The sequence below is a fragment of the Tupaia chinensis genome, unplaced genomic scaffold (genome assembly GCF_000334495.1).
Source record: "Tupaia chinensis unplaced genomic scaffold, TupChi_1.0 Scaffold000168_1, whole genome shotgun sequence".
Taxonomy (NCBI): Eukaryota; Metazoa; Chordata; class Mammalia; order Scandentia; family Tupaiidae; genus Tupaia; species Tupaia belangeri.
Window position 1 is genome coordinate 2,634,692 of NW_006159643.1, and position 8,199 is coordinate 2,642,890.

The following is an 8,199-nucleotide window of genomic DNA, read 5'->3' on the forward strand; positions in this document are numbered from 1 at the left end:
TCTGCCTCGCTCAGCACGGTCCCGGGCGTGGCGGAGGCCCGCAGCCGGACCCGGTTGGGCCGGCGCAGGGCCCCTCCGCCCTCTGCCGCCTCGCTCGGCTTGGGTTCCACATTTTTCTTCAACTGTATAGTTCAGAATTAAATATAAGGTAAGCTTAGAAAAGCGAGAGTTTATTCTGTGAGAAGACATAGATTGTATGCATTTGTTTTACAATGTGCAATGAATCCAGGAGAGACCTGGCCTTCGTCCAGGGGTCTCATATTTTAATCTAAGTTTTCTAATTTTTCTTAAGGACTCAATGTCTGACAGCATTATCATGGATTTAAAAAAGAAAAAAAACTTTGTTAAGTTGCTTTTAAGAGTCTAGAAATTTTACATGTTTCATTTTTCTGTTTTCCTAGTCATCTGCTACTACTGATGCAACGTCTCTTGGTCACAGTTATTTAGAACTTTCATACCTATGTAAACATAACATGAGTTGTGCTGATAAATGATACTTCTGGACAAATAGTGCACCTTGATTTAGGCATTTTTCCACAAGGAGTTGAGATGGCTTCAGGGTGGAGTTTAGATACTTGTGTTACCTTATAAAGTATAGTCTTGCAAAAGACCTAAAGTTTATCCTATAAGCATTGATAGGCAAACGTCAGAAAAAAAATTCAGTCAAACTGAATTGTTCTTACCAGAAAATGTCTGCTGTATTGATTTATGTGAAACGATTTGGGGCCAGCAGATGGCAGAGGGATTATATGGGTACTACACATGGCCGACCATGGCTCAAGTCCTGGACTCAGGTGGCTTGAAACTCATGCTGGGCACATGTGTGTGTGTGGGTAAGAAGACAGTTTTTAGTGTCAATGGACTTGAGACCTCGCTCAGTTGCTTAAGTTTTGTAAGTATAATTTCTCACCCTTCAGTTTCTCAACTGTAGGAAGGCATAACAATTACCTCAATTGCGAAAAGTAAGTAGAGTGCATGTAAAATATTGAATATGGTGCCCGGATTGATTAAGTAATAATGCTGTCAATATTATTATTATCTGATGGCAACCAAATAGTTACTGCCATCAGCCATCTCTTTAAATCTTAACACCCTGTGATTTGCTTTTCCTCCCACAACATGCCGTCCTGCAGATGTAGCCTTAGGGCTCTCTTTCATTTATTTCCTGTTGGCTGAGGTCATTTCAATTTCAAATCTGAAGTGTGTATTCTGGAATCATATGAGCCACAGCCTCACTGACCCTACCATAAATCATGATCCTCTCTGCGCTTCAGTTTTTATCTTCCAGTTGGGCTTAAATGTGCTTGTCTTTCTATTCATTCTCTCTTGCTGAGGGCTGTTATAAAAGCATGGTGGTGATGGCGTAAGTGGGAGATACAGCTCATATTTCGCTTAATAATGAAGTCTGATCGTTTTCAAGTCAACCTTTGCTCGATAGGCTATAGCATATGATCACAAAATGAAAAACAACCAATATACGTCTGCATTAAGCATTTTTAGTAGTATGGGAAATTATAGTGTCTATTCAACAGTCAATTAACGTTTTATTAAGGAGTAGATTGATGCCCAGGGTTGTGGCCAGCTATTTTTCATTTTGCTTCAACATTAAGTCATTTCAGTCAACCTGATACTAAATTACTCCTCTTGACTCAAATTTCACATGATATCGCCTAGATGTCTGAACGGTTGATAGAATCTCCATGCAGAGTTCAAGTCCACTTTATCTTTGTTCATACTTTTTTTACTTCGGCATGATTGTTTATATAGTATTTAAGGTCAACAACAGGAATAACTACATTTTCATTGTGTGGCAAACACCTTCCTCTGTTTTAATATAAATTGATTGGTGGAAGCCACATGTGTATAGTATAGTTTTGAAATTTTTTTATGAGCAAAAGTGTGCATCACTCATATTGTCTATCATGACCAATATTCTTATGAAGACTTTTCACTCAGGAGAGTAGGATTTTTCTAACGTCCCATGTTGAACCTATGGCTTTTCCCACATATTGCTGTCTTATTTTTTTTAATGAATTAAATTTATTATTAGCATTGTTTTAATTTGCTATAGGGCAAATGTGTGCTCACCAGAGAGAGTGAGAGAGAGAAAGGGAAAGTGCAAAAACAAGCCACCAGGTCTGGGACTTGAACTATGGTCAGTCATGTGGCAGTCCAGTGCCTCAACTACCACCCCACCTGCTGGTCCCCTGCTACCTGTCTTTTAAAAATCCATTTGTTTTGGGTTGTTGGAAAAGTCATGACATATATGCAAAAACACATACTTAAAATGACAAGATATGTGAATACTTCATTAACTGTATGACAGATTGTGAGTATCTTTTTTTTTTTTGAGAGAGAGATTTTTGCTATAGGGCGCTTGTGCTCGCCAGACAGACAGAGAGAGACAGAGAGATAGAAAGCGAGAAATCACCCTCCAGGGGGGATGGCCATGCCGTAATACCTTCTCCATTCTCCTCTCGGAATCTTGGGCACACACGCACAAGCGCCCAGCGTGAGTTTATGCTGCCAGGTCCGGGACCCGAACTGCAGTCGACTACGTGGGAGTCCAGCGACATAGCCATTACGCTAACTGCTGGTCCCAGTATCTTGAAAAGAAAATAGTGTTATGTAGAAACTCTCATCAGTTTCCTAAACTGAAGTCTGCAGGTTTATTGGATTTCCTTCCATTGGTAAACTACTATACTACTATATCAAAATTTACCTTAGAATATAAACTTATTTGGCAAGATATTTATGTGGCTAAGTTAGAGAAATTTGCAGTGGATGATAGTAATACTGAACAACTCTTGCCAAGGAACCTAAAGTATACCCTGTAAACTTTAAGAGTCAAATATCAATGGGAAAGAAAAATCCAAACTGAGTTTTAGATTGGTTATATGCTCTGAAGTTTAGTCCTTTCTCTTGCCTTATTCAATGTGGGTTTAAGCATGAAAAGCATACATAATTAATTTGCTTGTGACAAACTTGATAGGCTGGAATGATGGCTTAAAACCAAAAGGAAAGATTATTCAAGGAAAAGGAATTATACTTTTGGTTGAACTTCAGTCTCAAAACAATTGCTGTTACTTCTCGTTCAAATATCTCCATACTCTAACATCCTATATCTATCTGTTAATAGCTTTACACCTTTTTCCCACAAAATGTCCCCTTAACGTCTATTTGTTTCCCTTTTTAATTTTTCCTCAAACACATTTCTTTGCATCTCTGAAGCTCAGCTTTTCTTGATGACATTAGCACTCGGAGAGATAAGGCACCCACCCAGCAGAGCAGAGGCGTTAACACTCAGAATCTTCCACCTGCTTAGGGGTCGAACACAGTCTTCCATGGGGAAATTTGGGGAGGGTCAGCTCTCAGCAGGCTTAGGGTATCTTATCAGGGAGATTGCTGCTGCTTTGACCAGGATGTTTGGGAGTAAGTGCTGAGGGAGGGAGGAATAAAAAGTCCTGAGGGTCTCTCATCTTTTGCCACAAAATGGTATGTAATTGGGGTGGGAAGTTTGCTCTGATAAAATTGTGGGCCGTGAATGCTTCCTCATCTTTGGTTGTCTTTATTTATATTATACTTTTCATTTTTTTTTGTTCTTATAGTCTGCAGCCTCTCAGAATCCACTTCCATTTTCCAGGTGATTTAAGGACTGGTTATGATTTCTCCCATTTTCACTGCTATCCTCAATTATAATAAATGCCTTTGTTGAGGACTCACTGACCTTTTTGTTTTAAAGAATTATTTAATGGTATTTATCATTATTATCATTTTTTAGTTTGTTACAGGGCTCGTGAGCTCATGAGATAGAAAGCTACCAGGTCCAGGGCTTGAGCCGTGGTCAGCCATGTGGGAGTCCAGTTTCTTTAGCACCACACCACCTGCTAGCCCCACTGATGTTTTTAACATACAATTTCTCTAATTTTGTGGATCCTATTTTGTGGACCCCTGTCTCATATTCAACTGTTCACCATCTTGCCATTAATGGTCACTTGACCCTCTTCCATCAGTGAGATCTTGTATTAGAGGTCTCCTTCCATGTTCCAAGAGGAGAATGGAGAAGGGATTACAGGGTGGCCTACCCCCCACCCCGCCCCCCAGGGGGAATGAGTTCTCACTTTCTATGTCTCTCTGGTGAGTGCATGTGCCTGTAGCAAAAATCTTTCTTAAAGAAAAGAAAAAAACTAGGCACCTACATCTCTTTAATTTCTGCCAAAGGTTCCAAACCATTGCCTAATTTTGTATCAGCTGCCTTCAGACTCAATGAGGTATAGGGAGATAACACACTGAGCGTCCAGTATCTGCCAACCACTGTGTTAAGCACTTTGCAGGCATCAGCTCTGATCAGCACAAGAGCCCTATTAGGGGTAAGTATTATCACCCTTGTATTATAGAACTAGAGACCGAGAAATGTGAGGTAATGTATGTAATGTAAACCAATGCCCTATTCTTTTACAGTACAATTTATTTATATTTTTATGATCAGTGTTGTGATTTCTTTAATTTTTTTCTTCTTGGAGGGGTTTTTGCTATAGAGCATGTGCGCTCACCAGAAAGACAGAAGGAGACAGAGACAGAAAGCGAGAAATTACCCTCTCAGGGGGATGGCCAAGCTGCAATCCCTTCTCCTTCATTCTCCTCTTGGGATCTTGGGCATGCACGCACACACACCTGGCGTGAGTTTAAGCCACCAGGTCCAGGACCCAAACCGTGGTCTACTACATGAGAGTCCAATGACATAGCCCCAAGTTGCTGTCTTTACACACTATGCTTTTCCTTCTGCCTGCCCTCAGATTCCCTCTCCTCGCCCCCTCATGGCAAGACTCAACTTCAGCTGATTATTTTGCTATTTACTTTCATGTATCTCAATGCGGTAATATGCATGTATTGCTGCTACTTTGACTTTCAGTTTTGGGTATTAACCATTGACTTGGAAGGTGGGGATTCAGCTTTTTACTTCCATCCTTCACCCATACTATTCACATGCTCCCTTATCTTTCCATCTTCCAATAGAGTTGGTATAAAATTGGTTAAGTCAGTATTTAGTGCTTATACTATTATAATTTTATAAATGCAGTTCCTAGCTGAGGCATGTTCCTCTTCAGCTCTAACTTTACTTTTTTTCCTCTGGGAGTTCATTGTTAACAGGTTTTTCATATACTGATTGTATATACTGTTATCACTAATACAATCCCACACTTTTTTTAAGAGCAACTTTTGCTATAGGGCATGTGTGCTTGCTGAAGAGACAGAGAATAAAAAATCAACCCCCAGGGGTATGGCCACAGTGAAATCCCTTCTCCATTCTTTTGGGATCTTGGGCACACACACATGAGCCCAGGGTTTTATTATTTTTTTATAAAGAATTATTTTTCATTTGTAATTATTATTATTCATTTAATTTGACCAGAGAGAGAGAGAGAGCGAGAGAAAGGGAAAGTAGGTAAGCAAGCCTCCAGGTCCAGGACTTAAACCATGGCTATGTGGGAGACCAGTGCTTTAACCACCATACCACCTGCTGACTCTGAGTTGTAAGAATCCTTTATTCTAGATACTGTTAGTTATGAGATACATGATTTACAAATATTGTGTTCCATAATGTGATTGTCTTCTCAATTTTTTAATGGTGTCTTCTGAAGCACACATGTTTTTAGTTTTGGCAAAATCCCATTTATCTATTTACTTGAGTGTATATGCCTTTGATGTCACAGCTAAGAAATAATTGCTTAATTCAAAGTCACAAAAATTTACTCCTGTGTTTTATTCTAAGTGTTTATAGTTTTAGCTCTTAGATATATGTCTGTGATCCATTTTTTAAAAGTTTTTTTTTCTTCCCATAGTGTATGTGTACTCATAGAGAGTGAGAGAGACAGAAAGTGGGAAAGCAATGCCCCTCCCCTCCCAGGGGGATAGCCACACCTCAATCTCTTTCAATCCATTCTCTTATGGGGCTTTTGGGCACTTACACACATGCACCTGTTGTGATTTTCAAACTGCTGGACCTGGGACTCAAACCAGGGAGTTGCCATGTGGGATTCAGCTACCTTAACCACTATGCCACCTGCCAGTCTCTGTGATCCATTTTGAGTTACTTTGTGTGTGTGTAATGTGAGGTAGATGTGTAACTTCATTGGTTTGCTTATAATATCCGCAGTTGTCACAGAAACATTTGTTGAAAAGAGAATTCTGGGGGCCAGCAGGCGGTGTGGTGGTTAAGGGTGCTGGACTCCCACATGGCCTAATACGTTTAAGTCCCAGACCTGGCAGCTTGCTTTCTCACTTTCCTTCTCTCTCCCTCTCTTTTTCTCTCTCACTCTGTCCCTCTCTGGTCAAAATTATGAACAAACAAACAAATAAATAAAATACTTAAATAAAAGGATTATTTAAAAAAAAGAAAAGAGAATACTTTTGCCATTGGCTTGACTTGCATCTGTTGAAGATCACTTGACCATTAAGTGTAAGGGTTTATTGCTGAACTCTCCATTCTATTGCATTATCTATATGTTAATCCATTAATGAGATCCATGATTCATAGGTCACCTCCTAGACTTCACCTCTTAGGTATGTCATCAGCTTTCAGTACTGTTACATTGGGGACCACAATTTCAGAGCACAAATCTATAGGAGACAAACCATTATCCAAACCACAATATCATGCAAGATTTTTAATAATCTAGACTCTCCTTTTTTTCAGGACTAGCAAATGGTATAATGTTTATGTTGTTGGACGCCCACATAGTTGATTGTGGTTTAAAGTCTCAGACCTGGAGGCTTGAAACTCATGCCGGGAACATGTGTGTGCATACCCAAAATCTAGAGAGGAGAATGAAGGTGAAGGGTTTGCAGTGTGGCATCCTGGGGAGGTGTGTGTGTGATTTCTTGCCTTTTGTCTCTGTTTCTCCAGCGAAGTGCACATGCTCTGTAGCAAAAATTATTTTTAATAAAGAATTATTTTATTTAACATTATTTATTTTAATTGAGCCAGAGAGGGGGGGAGAGAGAGAGAAAGTGAAAAAGCAAGCCGACAGTTTTGGGACTCTAACTGCAGTCGAACATGTGGGGATCCAGTGCCTTTAACCACCAAGCCACCTGCTGTCCCTAAAATTTCTACTAAATAAATAAAAGACTTTCATTTTTTTCCTTCAGCCTTATGACACTGGTATGCTTCAGATCTATATTCCATTATCATTGAGCAGGAACAACTTTTCCTCTATGTTTTCTCATGTTGTTCCCTGCTCCCTCTACTTGGAAAAAAAATCTCTCTGTTGTTTCCCATTTCCATTAATAAATGCAAACTCACTATTGAGGATTCAGCTCAGGGACTTCCTCCCAGAAGCCTCTTCTGACTCTTTTAAAGTAATATTGAACACTGTCCCTTATACTTTTGATGTCTTCTGTAGAGAAGTCAATACATTTTGTTTCACTTTTTTATTTGCATGTTTTTTTTTTTTTAAAGCCAGACCGTGATCTCTTTGAAGGTAGGCACTGTATCTCATTCATCTTTGTATCCTCAGGATTCAGTTTTAACTGCCTAACTATGCAAATGATTAAGACATCCTTGTTGAATTATGGCATCTTCCCAAATACTGTTCTAGATGAAATAGTCCATGCATAGTCTGTAGAGCCTACTTTTGTTCATCTGTTTTTTCTTGTTTGAAATACTCAAGGCTGTACAATGTAATGTGTGAGCATGGATTGTGTAGCCAGACTTCCTGAGTTTAAATTCTGCCTTGGGGACTCTTTAATTATGTTAACCTTCCACAAGTTACTTAAACTCTCTGGGTACCTGTTTCTCCATATGTAAAATACAAATGATATAACTGTCTTGTAAGTGTTATTATGATGAATCACTTTGGCCTACAAAAGTACATATAAAATGCTTAGAACAGAAACTGGCCAATACCACTAAGTAATATTAGCTGCTATTATTACTGTTGTTATTATCATCAACTCAAACTTACTTAAACTTGCATTTTCTACTAGATGATCAGAGCTAATCTGTAGAGGAAATTAAAACCAAATGATACTTTCAGAAATAGATCAACTAATTATTATGCCCCCCACCCCCCCAGATTTCAGAAACAGTTAAAATTCACTTCTGTTTTGAAAGGTTTTATGTACTGTTTTCTATGTAGACAGACAGGGCCAGCCCCACATCTTGTTCAGTTTTTTTTTTTTTTTTTTGAGAGAGATTTT